Source organism: Ambystoma mexicanum, chromosome 3q (genome assembly GCF_040938575.1).
Source record: "Ambystoma mexicanum isolate Mex_15411 chromosome 3q, UKY_AmexF1_1, whole genome shotgun sequence".
Lineage (NCBI taxonomy): Eukaryota > Metazoa > Chordata > Amphibia > Caudata > Ambystomatidae > Ambystoma > Ambystoma mexicanum.
Window position 1 is genome coordinate 345,891,175 of NC_090926.1, and position 23,464 is coordinate 345,914,638.

The window sequence follows — 23,464 nt, forward strand, 5'->3', positions numbered from 1 at the left end:
ATTTCAATACAAATAAAGAAAAAATAAACCAAACCTCAACACATATCTGCAATTAAATAAAATTCATAATATAAAATACAAATAATAAATATTCAGATAATAAACATTCAGCTAGCTCTAAGCTAGATCTTAAAAGGGCACAAAGTGGAATGAGGAAGAATAGACATTACATTACTGTCCTGGACTGATTTTACAAATCCGACACAAGCTTTACTTCCTCTTCAAATTTCATCAAGTACCCAGTCACACTTTTCCAGACTTGTGTAATAGTGATTGTCAATCCAAGGCTATACACCGATAGATTAACCAGAACAGTTCACTAGCAATGTTTTCAAAGTTCTCTGCATATTTGCTCAGATAACATTCATTGGGCCTCATCACGAGTTGGGCTGTATTCCCGGCTGTAATACAGCCGACTGTAATAGCCCTAACACCGACCAGTCCGGTGGTATTACCACCGGATCACGAGTTGGGCCTTAACAGTAAATCCCCATTCCTGATTGGGTCCATTGGATCCAATGGGGAATTTTCGGCGCTAATTATGCGGGCTAATACAGCCGGCTGTAATGCAGCCGAAAACAGGGATTTTCACCTCCAGAAAAAAGCTGGAGGTAAAACAGTCGATTTAGCGCCCAACTCGTGATAGGGCCAGCCCTTAAATGCGGCTGTAATACCGTTACCACCGCATTTAAGGGCTACAGCCAAACTCGTGATGAGGCCTATAGACAGCTCTCATAACAGGGGAAGAGGTCAATACATGTCTAGCTGACTCTATTGTTTGAATACCATTAATTACACATTCTGCATTTTCTATTCTCCAGCGGGATACCCATCCAGGCCCCTTTCACCTCTAGAATATCTAGGCGATTTAGCCTTATATTCATAAATATTATTTTATTCTTTGTGTAACTGGGGATGGTAATAGCCTAAGTTATACAGAACGTATTCAAAGACTTCATGCTGGCAACTTTTTCATGGGACATCACCCAATCCCATTTTTCAGCGCAGTTTTAAAAAGTTTTTAGCACAATACCCTCACTGTCCTCCCACTTTGCAATCCAACCAATTTTACCAAAGAATTTCTCATTATTGGCTTTGAACTTCTGTAAAGTTGTGCAGTTCTTGTCCTCTAATGAGACTTTTAGGATAGACAGGAGGGCATTGGGTTCTGCATACATAATCTTAATATACAGTTTGCCTCTGCTTAGCTCAATGGTTGTAGCCAGGGATATCAGCACCATCTCAAGTCGTAGTGCTTCAATCGGGGTATAATTAGTGATTCCCAGTATTCTTCTCCAAATCAACCCCTCCATATGAACAACCCAGTATGATGTATCTGCATAAGATGTTTCCAAAGCATAAGGAAAAGCAGCAGATAGTTTCTGCTTATAGATATTCAGAATACCAACAAGACTATACCCAGCAGTCCGCTTAGATAATGACAAGACAGCAGACATAGTAGATAGTATCCTTACTTGCTTATTTTGGTGTACTTTCTTGTTCTCCCCTGTTCTACCAGATGTAACCTCATAGCCCAGATATTTGTAACCAAACAACTCTTTTGATGTTACCCAAAGGACAGGCTATGTGTCAGGATTAGTCAGGCGAGTACAAAGGCAGCGAATATGGCAAGGGAAATGTGCACTAAATCACACAGTGAATAGCTTCGAATTAAACTACGTGCACAAAGGAACAACGACTCATGTATGCTAGAACCCAGGAGTGCAAATAGAGTGTGACAACAAAACCAATATATGAAAAGGGATGTGGGGTAAACACCTGACCGCGAGGAAAGTCGGCAAGCGCCTTACCCCCAATTGTTGTTACAGGTACTGACAGCGTTAAACCCACGTGGAGGGCAAGCAATGACAGGATCTGTGAACTAACACTCTTGATGGTATTAAATAAGGGAACTAAAGAACTGTACTCACGAGGACGAGATAAACCTCTTGAATGTCAGCTAGCCCACGAATCCTGTTGATGAAACTGGGACCCAGAAAGGCTATAACAGCAATGGGAGGAAAACTAAATACCTAAGTTGGAATAGTGATTACAAATTAGTGAGGAAAACATAAGCATTCACACAGGAGCTAGCTACAACCGCACACCACACCTAATAATCAAATGGGAAATAAATGCAGAAGTGCAATGGAAAACATGGAATGGATCCCAATAGAAAGTAAGGATCAGGAGCAGGGAAAAACGAAATAACCAATGCAAACTTCTCCCTACCCCTCCAAGGAAAAGACAGGAAGCTAATCTAAGAGAAAGGCTAAGGCATACGGGTTTACAGCAGCAAAGGACAGAGTCAAAGAAATATAGAACACAGACAAACTGGGCTGCATCTAAAAGGGGAAAGCACTGAGAAATGCTCCCTGCAAACAGAGGAAGACAAAAAGGGAATCAAGGGAGCAGAAATCAATTAGCTCATGAATCCGAGATTCAGGGCGGAGGAACAAGAAAACAGGAACTAGGAAGTAGGTGCAAAGGCAAGGAACAAGGGACTAGTCACAACAGGAACACTGCAAACGATGACCAGCGCTGGACTGAAGTAAGACTGAGGCTTTTAAAGCTGCTTAACGAGCACACGCCTCAGGTGTGCTGATTGCTGCACCTGCAGCCACAGCTGTTACCTATCCTCCACCCAACCTAGTCCTGCAAGGGTGGAGGTGGAGCAGTGGGCCAGGCATTCTGGGAAGCATAGTCATTTGGTTAAAGAAGCATGCTGGCTGCCAAAAACCTGGAATGGATCCGGAAGGGAAGTAGCTTGGAAAATAGGGATTTAGCGCTCCCAATTCATCACAGCACTGTAGCATAAGGTTCGGAGGAAAGGTCCAGTAGGGAATAAACCCTAAATCATGCCCCCAAGTGGTGGGAACGGGAGCGAAGGGAGCGAGTCGTGACAGTATACCCCGTCCTACGGCCGTCTTCGGGTGCCCGTCACCCGCACGAGACATCTTCTTTCCATGATGGGAGTGCTTTTTCTTTGGAGGTGGCACTGATGGAAATGGTGGCCTGTGGGCAAAGGCAGATGGACTTCCATGATAGGAGTGCTTTGTCTTTGGAGGTGGTACTGATGGAAACGGTGGCTTCTGGTGAGGAAGAGACTCATGGTTCGAAGAAAGGCATGAAGGACTTGCAGGACCTGAAGCAGAGTTGGAAGGTCCAGGAAGCTCAGTCACTGGGAGTGGACCCTTATAGGTCTTTGAGGAGGGAGGCAGGCTGGTGCAACATGCCTTAGACAATGGTAGAAGCCCTGTTAGCCTTTCTGCCGAGAGTGGACATGCGGGAGGTGAGGAAATTGCTGGCTTCAGGAAAGGTTTATGTTCAGCCATTAGAGAAGGTGGCGGCTGAGGTAGAGGTTCAGATTTTCTTCTGTCATCCATCTGGGAAAAGGCTTGTGGTTGAAAGTGACTAAGGTTTGACTGCACATGTTCTACGCCTTGGAGACCTGAAAGTCCAATGGGTTGTACAAGGCTGGTACTCCTGGTGACAGTCGTGTAACCACCTTGTTGCACGTGGGATACAACAGCAGGGACGTTTGACATACTGATAGGAGTGATAGACGCAGTACTTGGTATTTCAGGCACACTCGCAGAAGGAGCAATAACTGACACATTTTGAACTGCAGCAGTCATTCCCTTCCTTTGGCTACTAGCACCCAACTGGTGCTTCTTGGCGGAATTCTGTTGCACAAGTCCTGTAGGTAATACGCCGGTCTGCACCACCCCCTGTGCACACCCAGGTGAGCGGTTCTGACTCACCACTTGGTCCAGCTTGATGACTCTGAAGCGGGAGCTGGCAAAAGTCTCAAACTCTGATACTGCATTTTTGGGAGGCTCTGATGCTAAAGTGAAGCAGTTGGGAGAATCGTCTTGTGGAAAAGGCAGGCATTCTGGTGCTCCTCCTGAAGCAAAAGAAAGGCAAGCTAGACGTTCATCGACAGTAAATGGTTGGGATTCAGGAGGAATCGCTGGAGCAGAAGAAAATACAGCAGGATCTGATGGTGTAGACAGGTATACCTCTGATATTGGCAGCGAGGCTAAGCAGGATACAGGCGTCTCATGAACTGAAGGCAAATACTCAGTATACTCCGGGACTGAAGACATGCACTTTTGATGGACTACCGGAGGCTCTAAAGCTGAAGGATGATCTGCAGGATGAGTCACTGTAGCTGAAGACAGGCAGGCCAGGGGAAACCTTGAGGCTGAAGGCATGCAAGCTGAAGCAATCTCGGTTGCTGGATACAAACATGTCCAGGTCTTTGGGACTGGCTCTTGAGTAAATGGCAGACATGACAGCGGTTCATTGGTTGAAGACACGTGTGCCAAAGATGACTGCAGGGCTGTGGATTGGATCATAGAAGAGTCAATGGTTGTAGGAGGACAGACAGAAGTCTCAGAAGTTGACAGACACATTGGTGGCTCAGGAATGGAGGGCACCTTTAGGGCAGTAGACTCCTTGGCACCAGTAACCAAAGACTGAGCTGTACCCTTGCAGTCCCTTTCTTTAGTGGGTGACACAGAGTCTCTTTCTTTGTAGAAGTCAAAATCAACCAGTGGAATCACCATAGTAAAGTCTCTGTTAATCAGGATTTCGTCAATTGTCCATTCCTCTGTTTTAGCTTCTGAAAGAGGCAGATTAACAATCAACAGTTCAGGAATCGCCTGCCGGTTTTTTGGTTCTGTATACTGTGGAATGAGTCCATCAGAACATGAAATCTGTACTGTCTCTGACTGTTCGTATTGATCAGAATTGGCAGAAGGAAGAGTGAACCCAGAGGTAACATCGTTTTCCACATCAGCTTTAACATCTACTTCAGTCTCAGCAGCTGTATCAAGAGCAGGGCCTAAGCCTACTGTAGTGACTGAATCTGTGTATGCCACCATTGTGGATTGTGTTTGGAAATCAGAAGCTTGTATGTGTGCTAGCTCAGAATTATGACAAACTGCTACACAGGAAATTTTAGGTAAAGGAGTGGCTTGTAAATCTTCAGCTAACTGCAATCCCTGATAAACAGCAGAACAATTGTTAGAAACTGTGCCCAGATTAAGCGCTGTGCTAGACGAAAGACCTTCACTCCCAATAGATCTAACATATTGACAAATATCATGGTTTACCAAAGTCTCTGCACTCAGGGGCTGAACAGTGTTCACTTCCTCAACATCAACAGATAAAGTCTGAGGTGTATTCAGTAAAGAGTGCAAGGTTTTATTCTCCTCTTGTAAAGAAATGAATTCTTGTCTTAACTCCTCAAGCTTAGCTCTTAGCATGCCCTGCATTAACTGTACATCACTATCAGTAGGCACAGGGAGAGGCATAGTGGCATCAGGGCTGGATCCTGCATTAGCAATCTGGATGTGCACCGATTGTACATTGTCCTCTACTGCTTGCAGGTTCTGTGATTTATAGTTTCTCTTACCAACTTGGTCTGTGTTTCCCTTAAGCAAACTATTGACATTAGACCTCTTGGCATTAGGGACTACAGTATGTACCTGTGCAAAGGAGTATGCTTTAGACTGAGGGTAGAAAACAGAAGTTATGCAAGGAACCCCTCCATTCTTTATGTTTGTACCATGAAACTGTTCTATCTGAGGTGAAGCACAACTGGAATCATGGGGTTCAACAACAGAGGTACTCTTGTATAATAAGTCTAACAGTGTGTTGTTTTCTGCGGCTAAGGCTTGCGCTGACATATAATCGGGATCAAAACAAAAGATAGAACTAGGATCAGGCAATGTAGGATGTGCCATGCTATGGGAAAAATACTTTGCACGCAAATGCCCATTCGTGACAAGGAGTTCATTTAAGTCAGGACTAGTGATTTGATTGTCACAGGTAAATGTAGGGGAAGCTTTCTGTACAAACTTGTTAGAGGCCTTGCTGGCTTTCTTTCTTAAACTTGCCATATTCAATGGGAATTTTGGGCTGGTCATTCTGTCAGGATTAGTCAGGCGAGTACAAAGGCAGCGAATATGGCAAGGGAAATGTGCACTAAATCACACAGTTAATAGCTTCGAATTAAACTACGTGCACAAAGGAACAACGACTCATGTATGCTAGAACCCAGGAGTGCAAATAGAGTGTGACAACAAAACCAATATATGAAAAGGGATGTGGGGTAAGCACCTGACCGCGAGGAAAGTCGGCAAGCGCCTTACCCCCAATTGTTGTTACAGGTACTGACAGCGCTAAACCCACGTGGAGGGCAAGCAATGACAGGATCTGTGAACTAACACTCTTGATGGTATTAAATAAGGGAACTAAAGAACTGTACTCACGAGGATGAGATAAACCTCTTGAATGTCAGCTAGCCCACGAATCCTGTTGATGAAACTGGGACCCAGAAAGGCTATAACAGCAATGGGAGGAAAACTAAATACCTAAGTTGGAATAGTGATTACAAATTAGTGAGGAAAACATAAGCATTCACACAGGAGCTATCTACAACCGCACACCACACCTAATAATTAAAAATGGGAAATAAATGCAGAAGTGCAATGGAAAACATGGAATGGATCCCAATAGAAAGTAAGGATCAGGAGCAGGGAAAAACGAAATAACCAATGCAAACTTCTCCCTACCCCTCCAAGGAAAAGACAGGAAGCTAATCTAAGAGGAAGGCTAAGGCATACGGGTTTACAGCAGCAAAGGACAGAGTCAAAGAAATATAGAACACAGACAAACTGGGCTGCATCTAAAAGGGGAAAGCACTGAGAAATGCTGCCTGCAAACAGAGGAAGACAAAAAGGGAATCAAGGGAGCGGAAATCAATTAGCTCATGAATCCGAGATTCAGGGCGGAGGAACAAGAAAACAGGAACTAGGAAGTAGGTGCAAAGGCAAGGAACAAGGGACTAGTCACAACAGGAACACTGCAAACGATGACCAGCGCTGGACTGAAGTAAGACTGAGGCTTTTAAAGCTGCTTAACGAGCACACGCCTCAGGTGTGCTGATTGCTGCACCTCCAGCCACAGCTGTTACCTATCCTCCACCCAACCTAGTCCTGCAAGGGTGGAGGTGGAGCAGTGGGCCAGGCATTCTGGGAAGCATAGTCATTTGGTTAAAGAAGCATGCTGGCTGCCAAAAACCTGGAATGGATCCGGAAGGGAAGTAGCTTGGAAAATAGGGATTTAGCGCTCCCAATTCATCACAGCACTGTAGCATAAGGTTCGGAGGAAAGGTCCAGTAGGGAATAAACCCCAAATCATGCCCCCAAGTGGTGGGAACGGGAGCGAAGGGAGTGAGTCGTGACACTATGCTAGTCTTTTTACAACATTTCCGTGCAAATGCCCCTAAAGGTGCTATCTAAGATGCTCAAGTAATCGGCATAGCCAATCCAGCCCACTTTATTGGTACCAATCTTAGGAAATGCATTCATTTTTTCAACAAAGATTTCACCAAAGTCAGCAAGGAACAGTTTAAATAATATAGGTGCCAAGGCACAGCCTTGTCGCGCTCCCTTTCTAATAGGGTTCTAGCCGGACATCAAACCTAGGCCATTCAGCTTGATCCTAGCAGCATTGCTTTCATATATCATCTTGCAGGCATACAGCAAATGCTCAGGCATTGGGCCAGAGTTTTGACCTGTCCACAGTATCAAACGTGGATGAAAAGTCTACAAATAGTAAATACAGAGGCAGATCATCATTATCATTTGATTGCTCAATCAGAGTGTTTATCAAAAAAGATGTTATAATTAGTGGAACAGCCCATTCTGCACCCTGTCTAAAATGTATCAAGTATGTTATCCCTTGCTATCCAAGCATTAATCTCTTTAAGAATCAGAGTACAGAAAATGTTACTAGGGACATCTGTAAGTGCAAGCAAAGGATAATTTTCAGGAAAATCACAGGGACCCGTTTTCAACACTGGTATAATATGGGACATGCTCCACGAAATAGGAATCGCGCCAGTATCTGTTATTTTTCTAAATAAATTAAGGAAAATATCTGACAAGCACCCAGGGTTATCTTTAATAATTACGTTACATAGCCCATCCGGGCCGGGGGGCCCTAGAGGTGTTTAATCTCTTAATGATCTCAATTATGTCATCACGATCAAACGAAAGATTTAAGATGGGTTTTTTCTCCAAGAAAGTCACCTCACCTGAAAACCTATCAGAGATACACTTTTCCATACTGACCCACATATGATATGATAGGTTATTTATAACATGCTTAATACCTAGAGGTTTCTTAGCGCAGACCCGGGGATTGAACCGTGTTGCTCCGTGTCGATTTGGTTCTAACGCGGGCACGCTGCCGCTGAGCTATCCTCCCGAGCCATCAATACAGCAGATAGGTTCGTGCTGACCCTTATTAGATATACTCTTATAATTTGTCCACATTTTTTTGTATCACCATCTATCAACATTCTTACCATATTCAGCCAGTTTACATTATCAGCCAAAAACACAGTGTGTCTTCTGAGCCAGTTCCTCTATGCATTTTTTAATTTCCGTTTCATAGTAGTGGCTATCACTACATGAATATTACTGCGGTCAATCTCCCTGATTCCCTTACGCATGGTTCTCTTCTGGGTGCATATCACCTTATCAAACAGTCCCTTCAAATAGGAAACCTTATTCCTCGGTAAAGCATTTTCCCCCATAGGCATAAAGGGGTATGCAGGATGACATCCAACCAACAATCTCATCTGTGGTATTCATATACCTTTATTCACCACACAGCCCCTTATTCCAGATGCTAGCTTTAGCAAGATTTTTGTCAAACCAGCCCAATCTGTTGCCATTAGGTGACACATTAAGTTCACCAATTCTATCAAAAACCTGTACACGTTTCTTTTCTAACAAGAAGGTACAAGTCAGCATAGAATGGTCACTGAATGTGTTAGGAACAATCAGTTCCCCGAGAATAAATCTCTTCACTAACACAGATATAGTCCACTGTTGATTAGTAAACACCATTGGTCCATGTAGTATCTGTTATTAGATTATTTTTTCCATACCCATTGACAAGATACAGGTCCATGTCTGCAATAAAGGTTTTCCATCTGTCATTTTTAAGATATGCCATAGGAGAAGCACCCTTATTTACATTGATTATTTCATACACATTAACACGTAAGGTTTTTAAGTTGCTTTCTAGCTGAATTTCAACCATTAAAACATTACAATTAACTACTCTTGAAATGCAAACAACAGATTGTATATCATTAGAGACCAAGGTAGCCAGTCCCCCATAAGGTTGTCCTTTTTCTCCCTTATTAGCGTGGTTGAAGTAAGTTGTATACTCATCAAATTGGACCGAGTCAAGCAACCAAGTCTCCTGGAGAAGTATAATGCCGGCTTTATCCAGGATGCTATATGAGCCACTACGGCCAAAGAGATGCCTATGATCACGCGTATTCCAGGAGATGATTTTTATGTTACCTAATTTATGTGTGGTAATGAGAGGCAAAAAAGAACAAAGCCACTCCCAATGAGACTTCACATTTGCATCATTCATCGACATAGGGTCCAATCTATCCTGATAATTACCATCCACTTTCTTCTTATTAATCAGCCTATCAGGCTTATTTCCCCGGCCACTACCATCCAGGACGTATCCACATTTATTCAATTTAGGAGCAGCATCCCGAATTATAGCAACAGCCACTTCAGAAAAGCAGTGGACGTTTGTTACAAGATTGGAACATAGTTCCACAAATTTGAAGTCATTACTTTTGATGATCCTTAATGGAAGATGGTAGGTAAGGATTTCCAGTAACTTGCTTCTATTAATGGGGTTTTTCCTTCTGATGGTAGTATAAGAGATGGTAAATGATTTAGTAGGAAGAGAGCAGTTCTTCAAACCCGTAGGAACATTAATGTTTTTAAATGAAACAGATCTCACCACATCCTTGCTCCCTGCACTCATAGTTTTGGGCACAGGTGATTTAACAGAGATTATACTACTATCCAAAGTCGAATTAGTACACTCACTAATGCTCATGCAAGAGTCAATATCAGCAGCTTGAGGTATTCCTTTGTATTTAACTTTGCCTGGCAGCCAATTAGTTAAGTTACCCAATTTAAGTGACAATCTTCTGGCTCTACGCGTCGCTTTTTTACTTGCACGCTTGGAAGATAGTTGAATAGTAGATATTTGGGATGAGTAATTCAAATCCTTTTCACTAATATTTGGAGTTTGCTTAGATGTAGTAACAACTTTCATTGTATTCCTCCTTCAACACTCCCTTTTAGACAGCAGACACTCCCCGCTATAATTATTTTCACTACCAGCCAAAATATCCACTTGAGTGGATTCTGGATTCTCCGGTTCACAGCACACTTGCTGAGCTTTTAATGGAGCAATAATATTAGGCACCTGCAGCTCAGCAGTCTTATCCAATGGTTTTGTAGCCATAGCTTGAGATCCAGCCAATTCTGTTAATAATGTGGAATTTTTCTCTACCTGACACGGAATGTTATGTGGCAGTTTCAAAATAATTTTTAAAGCAAAACTTGGGGCAATATTATGTGCACTTAGGGCAATATTATGTGCATCCAATTCTTTAAACTTGCCATCATACAGGCCTTCCTCACATTCATGATCATCCAGCATTGTTATTTGATTGTGGCTTTCCTCACTCCTCACAGGAGTTCCTTCTCCCAGCCCTAATAGACATGTAGAACAGGATAGCCAATGATATAGGCAGGTTAACATGAACAGATGCAAGCATTAGATGCATGGCACTCTAGGTCAGATGACTTATCCATACCATCAGTTACCACAGTAGGCATGGCATGCTCCAAATTAGACATGTGTCCCTCTAAACTGTAACATAGATTTAGTAATGAATTGTTATTATCAAACTCAGCTGATGTGGAAGCTGCATCATTGTGGGGGACAGCAATAAGGGGCAGCTCTTCGTGTATTTCAATAGCCACTTGTCCACGAAAAAAATCTGTTATCTTATTTGGCTTAGGTATAGGCATTTGCATGTTATCTTCATTCATAGCAGCCACCGCTAGTCCAGTACTTCTTTTATTATTGTTGACTTTTAATTTACTACGTAGCTTCATAATATTTTACACCAAACACCATGAAAAACAGTACACCGCTGCTGTAGCGGCCAAAAATAACGTTCCACTTGTGGCTTATGGAAACAAATCAGCATTCACCGCAGGCAGAATGATGTGAAAGCAGACCGGCTGCAGCTCTGCTCTCTGGCGGCTCGGAAAATGTATCACAGAGAGAAATTAAGTCAATATCACAGACGACTAAAAGAAATAAATCAGCAGTCACTGCATGTGCATATTACGGAGGCAGAGATAGTAAAGTAAGTTACACTAGCGGCTCAAAGATATTCATCCGCAGTCACCGCAGGTGTAAAGGGTAAAAATACCTGTATCAGCTGTACATTTGGATATTTAATATTAAATGTTCACAAACAAATGCCTGAGTCCAGCAACCTGCTTATGCAGTCGCTTCTCAGTAAAGCAGTTTTGAAGTAAACGTATGCTAAACAAAAGTCTCACCAGAAAAACTCCAGACGCATCCAACACCAGCCGACACTATCCTCCGAACAAAGAACACAAAACACACTGCTAGCACACCACGCCACGCTCTGCGCGTGTGCAGTGTGTTTATACAAGCTGTAGACAATGAAGACAGACTGCAAGGGTCCAAGAAACAAAGTTAGCAGGCAGGAATCCTCACGCCAGTCACCAACAAAACACACCGCTAGCACACCACGCCGGGCTCCGCGCATTTGCAGTGTGTTTATACAAGCTGTAGACAATGAAGGCAGACTGCAGGGGTCCAAGAAACACAGTTAGCAGGCAGTAATCCTCATGCCAGTCACCAACAAAACACACTGCTAGCACACAGCGCAGCGCTCTGGGCATGTGCAGTGTGTTTATACAAGCTGTAGACAATGAAGGCAGACTGCAGGGGTCCAAGAAACACAGTTAGCAGGCAGTAATCCTCAAGCCAGTCACCAAAAAAAACACACTGCTAGCACACTGTGCATATACCTTATATGGTTCTGTATTATGAAGTAATTTAGGGTGCAGGGAGAAAATTACAGATCTGGCACAGGAAGCTGTTACTCAAAAAGACTCCTGTCTCCAGCACACCATCGATAGTGAGCTGGGCCAGTGAATAGGTGATTACAAAGGTCAATTGCAAAAATCAGTATATTGAGTTACATCTTCTTAGGAACATTTGTAATCTGAATGATAATATACACAGTTCTGTTTTGATTTTCATCATCAATTTAAGCAAAAAATATTAGTATATTAAACAGGGAGTCGGGATCTTGCAACCAACCCCCACCCCCACTTAATTCATGACAAGATGAAAGGCCATAAAACACTGCAATCATCCATTCTATTTCAGACGAATGCCTAACAGACCAATGATCGATAAATACGTTGGGAGGTATCCCCTCAGCCAGCCATACCAACCTGGCACAGTGCAAATATATCCGTGTGTGAATGAAGAGCCACAAGCCATGATCAGAGACACCTATATGGACAGCCTGATCTAATAACCAAGAAGCCATGTTGCTGACGTTGTTAGAGACACCATGACTTAGCAGCGTTACACATATAGCACACGTGCAATCCGCATTTCGTGACACAAACACGCACTCAAATACACGAAGAACACAAGCGTACAGTTCCATACTGTCATTGCATTTTTTATTTTTGCCATTACCCAAATACAGCAATGCAGAAACCACAAGGCACAAGAGATCCTGAGCTAAGCTTGTAGATGCTTTAATGCAAATAACCCTATGGAACTGTAGGAGCACCTATGGGACCTGACAGAGCCAAGTGTGATTAACCTATGGAAAATATAGACAATTTAGAAACCGCATTATAAGGGTTAGGCAAATTATAGCAGGCCTCAGACCACTGAGCAAGGGAAGAACTGAGCTGATTCAGGCTAGACAGAAAGCAAGACGTGTGAGACAGGACCGGCAGCCAAGGTCAAGAGATACGGATGACATTCCAATCCAATCCCCAGATGACAAAAGGACCAGCTGCAGAAAAAGGGAATACATCCTCAGCAGAGCTCAATTTCAAGGTCCCCAACCACGTGATACAGCTGAAGCAGACAAAGGACAGCGATCAGTGGTGAGAAAGGAGAGCTGATCCGAGGCAGCCAGACAAGGACTGCAACAAGTATGCAACAAGTGTTGCGCTGAGCAGGAGAATATCCTCATAAGGCAAAGGTGGTGCACATAAGTTACAATACAGACACATAATCATTCTCATCACCTTGAAAAGGTGCACAGTGAGCTGAGAACCTTTTCGGGTCTCAGGACTGGGGACGTCAGCTCTAGCCAATCACAGTTTAGTACCCTAGGGGTGGGTAGCAATGGGCAAGAACCAATGGTAAGTCCACAACACTACAACAATTTTATAGTTAGTGAACTGGGGATGGAACAGGCCAGCCACCTGACAAGGAAGAGCCAGTATAATAACATATATGTGTACCCATATAGGTTATTATGCTGCTGAGGGCCAATCCCATGCTGTGATAGGTTTTTGGAGAAAGGCCCAAGTAATGACGGCGTAGTGACGTATTCCCTAGACAGAAGTGGCCTGTGCTTCATTTACTGTGAGACATGTTGGAATTATTCTGACTTCTTGTATCGATCCCTGCTGGTTATGGCTGTAATAAACCGCAGTTTGAACTTGCCATTGACTGAGTCCTGCATGTGTTCTGGGGTAGGGTGTTGGGCCCTCGAAGTCTGCAGACTTCCAATATCGCTCTGGCATACCTGGGAAGTCTCCCCAACAAGTTGGTAGCAGAGGATTGTTGGCTGGCCCAGCCCGGCATGAGGTTGACTTCTCTGCCGTGGAACCTGAGAGGCTGCAGGTCCCTCGCATATTTCGAGAAGACTGGAAACGCGTGCCTGTGGAAAGGCCATCAGGAGCCAGTTGGAAATCATCCTGCCCGAGGTCAGCGAGGAGTCCAGGCAGACCAGGATGGAGCAGTGAGCACCTTCCGGAGGAGTCGGCAGCCGAGCAGCGCCAGCAGACCATGAAGTGTAAGTATTGACCCAGTCGAACGGCAACTGTGGGTGTGAGGGAGGGTATTGAGTATTGTGGAGTATTGTCTAGTTTCGTCGAGTATTGTCAAGGTAGTGTCTAGCATTTTCAGAGTTAGTAGGGACAGGATCGGAGGCAGAAGTTCCTTTTCTATGTTTAGTACACATTCGGATTTAGAGGTAAACAGTTCTGGTGATTAACCTAGACTACTGACTCGTGGGCATGGATTACAGAAGATATGTAAATAGTGGTTTTCCTGTGAGTTGGGTGTTTTAGCTCGGGTCATAGATGACAGTATCCCCATAAGGGTTAGCAAGGGAAGCTGGCCTAGATTGTGGAAAGTGAGTTGACTGGTTAAGTTTCCTGGAGTGAGACATTTTGCATGCTAGGTGACTCAGCGGGTACAGTTCGACCATAAGAGAATATTGGTATACTCCGCCTGGAGGCGGGAAGACAGCTGTGGGGTTTTTGTGTTGTTGGGAGTAACAGGCTATAACAGTGTGCGCGTGGTATTCCATTTTTCTTAGCACTACCTTGTTTAGTTAACTGTCGATGTCACTCATAAAGTTTGTACATAGGACACTGACAGCATGAGACAGTGAGTAGCTAATATTGGATAATTGGGATTGGCAGAAGTGGTGAACAAGTGGCGGTGCGCGGAAGGCGCATGCGCAAGATTATGGGTGTGCCTGAGGAGGCAGTGGTTGTGAAGGAGGGGCGGTGCGTGGAGCATGCCTGATAAGTTGTGGAGCCAGAGAGGCTCTTAGAAACTGAAAAGTATTGTCATTATATTGTACCTTTCTCCCTGAACAGCGGATTGCCAAAACCCTCGACTTGAGGTCAGGTAAAGGCACAAAACATGTATCGAAGGGAAATGTGGGGGACACGCCCCTTCAGCACTTGTAAAAGACGCTCCCGCCCTATAGGGAGAAGATTTGTAAATATAGCATAGAATGGTCCAGCGGTACAGAGAAAAAGTTAACTAAACCGTGGCCACCTTGCAGACGTTTCTCCAAAGACGTGCAGCAATCACTACTGACACACATACAGTGTGCCTATAAGGGGAAGAAGTTAACAAAACGCATGGCCATATTCGAGTTGTGGTGCATGTTCCAGGACTCACCCCTCAGCTCCTCCCCATGTCCCTCGGAGCGTATTATCCGATGACACAGACGATAAGCATGGGATGTACCCAATACAGGAATTAAGAGCAGCAGTGGGGTATTCAAATCTGACATGTAGGCCACCACCATATACAAAGGAGGACGGGCAGAAGGGTGCAGGACAGCCAGCTACTGAACGAGAGACGAGCAACAAGGCGCAGAAGAGCACGAAGGAGAAGCTCGGTAGCATAGCCACTAAGGAATGGATAGGACATATACTCCTGAATCTGGAAGGCAAAACGGACAGGGAGGCAGAAGGGGCAACTAAGGCAATGGAAGGCCTGAAGGGGAGCAGCGCAGCAATAAACTGAGCCGATATAATGGATGAGGCAGAATGGAGAGAGAAGGAACAGGAGGAAAAGTTAGAAAGAGAGGACAGGGAGAGGAGAAGAGAAGTTGGAGAGGGAGGATAGGGAACAAAGGAAGGAGGAGGAGAAGGAGTTCATGGAACGGCAAAGAGAGGAGAGAATGGAGAGGGACCACAAGGAGAGAAAGATCAGATCAGGAGCAGCGGGACAGTAGGGCAAGGGAAGTAGAAGAGCTTGAGAGGCAGAGGGAAGTAGCAGAGCGAGCAATCAGGATGGTAAAGACACAAGGAGCAATGGACAGGAGAAACAACAGACTTGAGGAGGACAGATTAACAGAACCAGATAGCACAAGCTCACAAGTGCACTCTAAAGTCAGGTAAACCCAACCATCCCCACTCCGTGGGGGTTCTCATCACCTTGGCCGCTACCCTGGGAGATCTATTAGCCCATACGAATCTACTGGCAAACTTATTTAAGGACCTGAAAAATGCAGGGGGAACGTGTGCCGGGAGGCCAGCAAAGAAGTACAGGAGCTTGGGCAGGACTATCATTTTTAGGGTGTTAGTACGCTCTAGCCAGGAAACACCCAGCGGGCCCCAGTCTATCATCTTGCCTTTAGTTCCTCCAGGAGGGGAGGGGATAGTTCGCCTGGTACAATTGTTCCACCCTTGAGGTCAGTTTTATTTCCAGGTAAGTAATTGAATGGTCCACCCACCTGTAAGGAGAGGAGGCCTGTAAGGATCGAGACACTGGGGACGGAACTGTGAGATTAAGAATCTCTGTTTTGGAAGGATTTATTTTCAGGCCCACCACACTACCAAACTGCGCTAACTCGGTCTCCACAGCCGGAATGGCCACACTCGGCCAAGTCAAGGACAGAATCAGGCCATCAGCGAATGCTGCGATCTTGTGCTCCTCGCCGACGAAATGGAGTCCTGTTATGAGGGGGTTGGAACGCACCTCTTCGAGGAACGGTTCCAAATGGAGGGCATACAGTATTGGGGAGAGAGGGCACCTCTATTTAGTGCCTCGCTCCACATGCACCGGCTCTGAGAGCTGGCCATTGATTGCCAGCCTAAGGGTCGGATTCCTGTAGTTGGATCTGATCCTATCTATGAACTTAGGCCCTAAACCCATCTTGCGCATTGAAGCAAAGAGAAATCCCCACTCCACCCGATCAAACACCTTCTCTGCGTCAATTGCCATCAGGAGAGCGGGGATTCCCCTCTTGTGAGCCTTTTCTATTATGTGGGTCAACTTCCTAACGTTATCGCTGGTCTGCCTTCCTCTTACAAAGCCCGATTGGTCCGGGTGAATCAGGGCAGGGACAAGGTGATCTAACCTCTTAGCTAAAATCTTAGAGTACATTTTCAAATCCACATTAATTAACGCTATAGGACGATAGGAAGCGCACTTGGTTGGATCCTTGCGGTTTTTGTGGATAAGAACAAGTTTTGCCTCCTCCATAGTCCTTGAGATTGCGCTATCCTGTCCTATCTGATTAAAAAGTGTGGTTAGAATAGGAGCTATAGTTTCCTTATGGCGTTTGTAAAACTCTGTGACATAACCGTCCAGCCCTGGTGATTTAAGATTAGGGAGCCCTCTAATTGCATCCCTAGCCTCATCTTCTGTGATAGCTGCTTCCAACGCTTCCCTCTCTTCTTGCGAAATGCAGAGAAGAGTAACCCTATCTAAATAACGAGATTGGAGCATCTGCGCCGGGGTGTCGGATGTGTACAGGGCAAAGTACGCAAAGTGCTCCTTTCTTAGCATTCTCGCGAGTAATCGATCAGCTTTATTGGCTTTAATATAGAATTTCTGTTTGAGATGCAATAAACTTCGCTCCGCCGCTCGTGACTGAATTAGTTCCAGCTGGGCCTGCACCGCCCTATACTCCCTTTTAGTGGCCTGGGTTTGATGTGTCCCCATTCTAGATATTATTCCCCTGAGAGCCTCCTCTATTCTCAGTTCCCTATCCCTTCCCGCCTTGATTTCAATTATGACCCCTCTAATGGTGGCCTTTAATGCGTCCCACGTAACCTGAAGGGGGGTATCCCCTACGGGGTTCTCAGCAAAAAACGCCCCCTTTCCTCCTCCAACTCGCGCACCAATACTCCATCCCTTAAATAGGGGAATAGAGTAACGTCATTTCTACAGCCCCGAGGGTCTACCTGTGGCCTTCAAAGATAAAGTCAGGGAGGCATTGTCAGACAGAGTAGGGCAGCCCGTTGAGATATCCAAAACCCTGCCCAGCAGATTGGATGACAGCCATACATAATCTATTCTAGAATGGGACGGGTGGGCATGAGAATAAAAGGTATACCCCCCTGCCTCACCCTGTAATTCCCGCCACACATCCACCAAAGCCAAATAGCTGAATTTCTTCTTCAGGTCGTACAAGGGTCTCCCCATAGATCCCACCCCTCCCGCTGATCTGTCGTTCACTGGATCCCAAGCAATGTTGAAGTCGCCCATGAGGATAATGGGGGACCTGGTGAACTTCTCAAGTTTACCCAGTGAGGTCCGGAGGAAACCATCCTGCGCCACATTCGGGGCATACAGCTTTGCTATCGTGAGTGGCTGCTCCTCCCCACCAGGGATACCGCCAAGAACCTCCCTTGATCATCAACTAATTCCCCTGCAACGTGTAAATCCAGCCCATCTCTAAGGGCCAACAAGACCCCCGCTCTCTTCTCGGGTTCAGTAGATTGTAGTAATCTGGAATAGCCCCAAAACCTAATCCTACCCCGATCCGCTGTGTGGATATGGGTCTCTTGGAGCTTGATGATGTCTGGTCGTTCGCGCCCAATGTAGCACTCTACTTTCTTGCGTTTGATTGGGGAATTAAGGCCATTCACATTGAGGGAAAGGATCCTCAGTACCCGTTGACTGGACATATTATCTTGACAGGAAAGAGCCAAATCTCCCACTCATCCTGGAACGCCTCCCCTGAGCCCCACTGGATCTCCCTTTCTGGGCTGCAAAGCCCTCCTGGTAGCTACTGTAGCACTGGTCTTCCCCCACCCTCCCCACCCCCGTTTCCCTCCCTTGCCTCTGACAATGTGGGATGACTGGCCTCAGCCCCCCCTCGAATCTGAACCTCGAGAGTGGCCCAAACATTGCCCCCCAACTGTTCCAACGCGGGATCACCCAATCCCATTCCAAGAAGTGAGTCCCATTCCCTCCCCCCTCAGCCGTTACAAACACTGCTGATGAACAAGGCCTCAACAAGACATACTTTCTGCTTCTATGCCCTCCACAGGCTTCCAAATAAGGCTCCATCAGGCCAGACCCCTGCCGGACCCCGCACCCGTGCAAAGCCATCAGCCCTGTAGAAGAAGCGCTTCCCCTGTCAGTGGGCCCCCCTTGCGCGATCTGTTACTATTTTTCTTTGAATTCTTAGAGCGGGCCGTAGACCATTCCCACACTCTGCGGGTGAGAGCCTGGGATGGGGGCGTGGTAGATGATGAAGGCACGTCCTCTTGCACCCCCAAAAAGGCAAGACCATGCTCACAAGTGGTAATCTTCTGCAGCTTCCCTTCCCACTCAAACGCCAAGCCAAAGGGATGGAGCCACCTATATCGGATTCCCTGCGCTCTTAGGTTGGATAGTACCGGACCTATTTGTCGCCGTTTGACTAGAGTCGATTGCGCCAGGTCCTGATACAGTGCTATTTCCGTCCCATTATAAGTCAAACGACCGGCTTTCCGTGCTGCAGCAAGAATCCGCTCCTTCATCGTGTAGCTATGCAAGGCCACCAGGACATCCCTAGGTCTTGCGCCTGGGTCCGCACGCTTGGGACCCACTCTATGTATCCTATCAAAGGCAACATCCTCGGGTCCAGACACATCCAGGAGGTCCGCGAATATGCCCTTCACAGTTTGGGGGAGGTCTAGCTCCTGAGTGTTCTCCGGGAGGGATTTTATGCAGATGTTCGAGCGCCTGGACCTGTTTTCCAGGTCCTCCACCTGGAGCTCCAGATTATGCTTAGCCATGGCCAATGTTTCCAGGAGGGGGTCCGTCTTCCTAGCATCTTCAGCTAGGTCTTGAATCGCTCCCTCATTAGTATCCACCCTCTCCTCAATCTTACTAATGTCCCATTTGATCTCCAGGAGGCTCTCTGCCAGATCCTCCCTTAGAACGTCCATTTGCTTTTTGCCCAGCCGCGGTAATCTTCTCAAGCATGTCTGCCAACAGGTGCTCCAGCGCGGACTGTGTAACCGGTTGTTGATGTACTGGAGAGGGCAGAGCCGTGGCGGCTTCCCCTGGGGGGCAGCCATTATCAGGTGTTGCCTGTGAATCCCCAATGTCCTTAGAGCATATTTTTGGCAAGGCATTCTCCTGCACTTTCCTCAGCGATCTCTGAAGGGACTGCGAGTTCTTAATCTTATTTTCTGACATGATGCCAGGAGGGCTGGGTGCTGAGAGTGACACACCGAGACCCCAGATCCCCTACACAGCGGGCGCTCAATACAGTCCAGTGCGCACCGGTACGGTTTCCTGAGGGCAAAGTGGGCTCAGCGCTGCAGATATGGAGTACAGAGTCATTGAGCCACCCCCAAAGCGGGATCAAGTGAAGAGCAGGGCCCGCAGGGGACGTCGAGCAGCCGGCCCAGAAGACTTTAAGCACCCCTTTCCCCACTCCGCAGCATAGGACTCAGGTTAAACCTCACAAAAGGCGCCGGGGATGCGAAGCACAGTTATGTAATTAAAGGCCCCAATTCGAGGCACAGCAGATCCGGTGCCTACACTGCGCAGACAGACAGAGTGATTCTCACCTTATATGTGGAGGCCAGATCCAGTAGACACCCTGCCAACTTAAAGGCATGGTCTAGTAAAAATGTTTATTGTCCCTATGGGTCGGCCATGTTTTTTTAAGCCTAAGTGGCTCGATTTTAGAAAACTTTCCTATGGACCATACCCGAGTTTTCGTCCATTAAACGCACGCGAAAACAAGCACCAGGGAGCCGCCATTTTCTGACAATCCTATCTTTTCCCTGATCGCCCTGGCTGACCTGTTTTTGCGGCACTAAATCAATTCCCCCGCCCCTGAGCCTGACATTATCAAAACATTCATATTCCTCGCCTCTCCCCGTGACGTTACTGTGCTGCGTAGGCAAACGCGCCCAGTCGTCTTCTGCGCGACTCCACACAGAACCCGGAAACCAACACAGATCAACTCACAACACAGCGCGCCACAATTCGGAATATGAAACTGTACTTTAAAATGAAACAGCAACACGGTACATTTGGTAAAGTACATTTATTTGACATTAAATGTTTAGAGAATATTCAGCAATTGACATATGAACTCCGGAAGCCATTTATTTTCTTTTATCTGTATCCGCAATAACTGTACCGTTTCATCTTGAGTCACGCGCTGTTCCTTTATGGTACACAGGGTGTTCATTTTCGTAAAAAGAATCACTTTGGAAGCACGGTGAACCGCAAGGCTGTTCCATCAACTAGGCACTAGTCCAGCCTAAAGGTTGATATGTTGCTTCTAGCCACTAGTACAGCGTAAGGGCATGTGGGCCCTTGGCGATCGTCCCATAATATGGTGATCGTGCTCCAGTTGTTGACACGAAGCTGCAGGTGTCTGCTGAAGAATCCATCCGCCGGTGTCTCAAACAGATGGCAGTGGCAGAAAGGGATCAAATACCTGTTATGAAAACAAAAAAATGATAATTAGTCTCGCTAGCCGAACTTCATTAATATTACTCATTTTATTTATTACGGCCAATCAGAAACTATTTGCTTGCAAGGATAGTTCAATGGAATATGTTCGTCTCTAAAATCAATGCGAAAAGTAACGAGATAAATCGAGGCCAACACACAATGATAAACGACAGTCTACATGCGTGAGGAATGATATGATATATGATATGGCATTTGTAACGCGCCTATACTCAAGTGTTTCTATGCGTGACGAGGCAGGTGGGGAACAAGGCCAGACAGACAACGATCCTACTAGGCCAGGTGTCTTTCTGATCGCGCATGGGGAAGGGCTGTACATGGTTAGTTGAATACAAATTAAATAATAGGGCCAGCTGGTGGCAAGTGCAAGGTAAATGCCGGGAGAAGGGGCTGAAGGATACAGAGACAGTCCCGTAGTGCAGGTAGGCAGTGCAGGGAAAAGTGGCTGGGCCAAGGACCGAGATCGATGAGACCAGTGGACCTGCATGCCCATGTGCCCACTACGAACACGTTTTCCTTGCTTTTCCTAGCTCTTCATTCATTCATTTATTCATGCATCCATTCATTAAATCTTCATTCCGGTATAAAAGCGTTTAAAGATTTACTTACATTATATTTGAAATTTCCATTGTGTCTCTTCGTAATGCAGTCTGTAAAACGGACCGTGCTCTTGACAACGATTTTTCGTGTACTGACCTAAAACTGAAACTCGGTCTAGTTTCTAAATTTTCTGCCTTATCGTCTCTTACGTTATTGCGCACTCCCTTCAAATGTAGTTCTTTCGGCATGGTCCCTGTCTCAAGGTCAAAAAACAATAGACCCTTATACTTCCAGTGCGACTTGTGGGCCTCATCTGGGCGCTGTCCTTCGCATTCTTTATTTGCAACATCACGTAGTATAGGCATCTGTGAGAACTTGAAGTTTAGAATCCGTCTATGTAGTGCGCCTCAATGTGCAAATGCGAACTGGCTTCTCTCCCAAATGCCACGGCCCGCTTGGCTGGCGCGTTCTAAGTGCCCCAATTTTGTCCCCGTTGTCTGCGAGCTTTGCAGCCCAAATTGAGACATTTAATTTTTGGCAGAAGGTCAGGGAAAGTATAAAGTACCACAGGAGTTGAGTTAAAAGTGAGATTTATTGTTTGTTTGTTTGTTTGTTTTATTATTTGCAATACGCAAGCCTCCCCTCCGTTAACAGTGCGCAGCATTTACATTTACATGAGATGAGACATGAGAAAAATATATACATACACATATGTGAGGTGAATAGAGAGAATTCAAAGATGACACCCAGCTTGTTCGCCACCCATGATGGTGAAGGTAGGGGTTAGGTTTACAGGTACACTGTACAATAACATTTATTTACAAAAAGACAATCGTATTCCAATTATTTAAACAGGGATTTGCACTTCACAATCAGCTGTGCTTCGGGTGGGCATGGCACAGTCGCAATGTTCGGTGGCAATGGATCACTGCTCTGCACAGAAACTTCCAAAATTCCATATCTGTGCTTCTCTAACACAGCAACAATAAGGCCTTTCACAAAGTCGAACTGCATTTCATCACAGACTGGTTTGATCACCCATTGCTTACTTCGTTTTGAAAACACCTTAGTGTAGCGAGGCATCCTTACTTTACCCCTAGTCCTAGATTGTTCACGTCCGACATTGCTGTTATGGGCCAAGACCGCTAGTAAAGTGCGATGTTTCATGCCCCGAAAGCTAAAATGCAAGCGCTTTGGCCTGTACTTTAGGCCCATATTGTGGAACACCTCCAAATCTCCTGTGTGACAGAATTCTGTCAGTCCTCTCAAATCTCTTGATAGAGTTTTGTCGAAAAAAACGATCTTTTCAATGGCTTTGTGTGTCGGTGAAGATGGAATCAAACACTTCTTCTTCCGTGCCTCCTCTGGGGACAAAGGGCAATGTTCACATTGGTGGAAATGTTCCTTTGCTGTCCAGCGGTAAACGTTGGTACAGTTGTGCATCAGCGACCGCCATTTTTCAAGTAGTATTTCCACTGACCCCTCACAAGTTTTTGAGCTCCACCAAAGATGGTTGGTGATAGAATGTGACCACTGCAAAATACTTTCAAAACCTTTTTTTTTCCCTGCAGCCGAGATTTTCTTATTGATTGATTTAGCAAGATGCCATACGTCAAATGTCTTGGCAATTGAAACGTGTCTATCCATGGCTATGAGGTCGATGTACATCCCCCTCGATTGTAGATATTCCACTGATTTTATAAAACCTAGTTTCTCCATGGCCACTAAGGATGTACATTGTGTT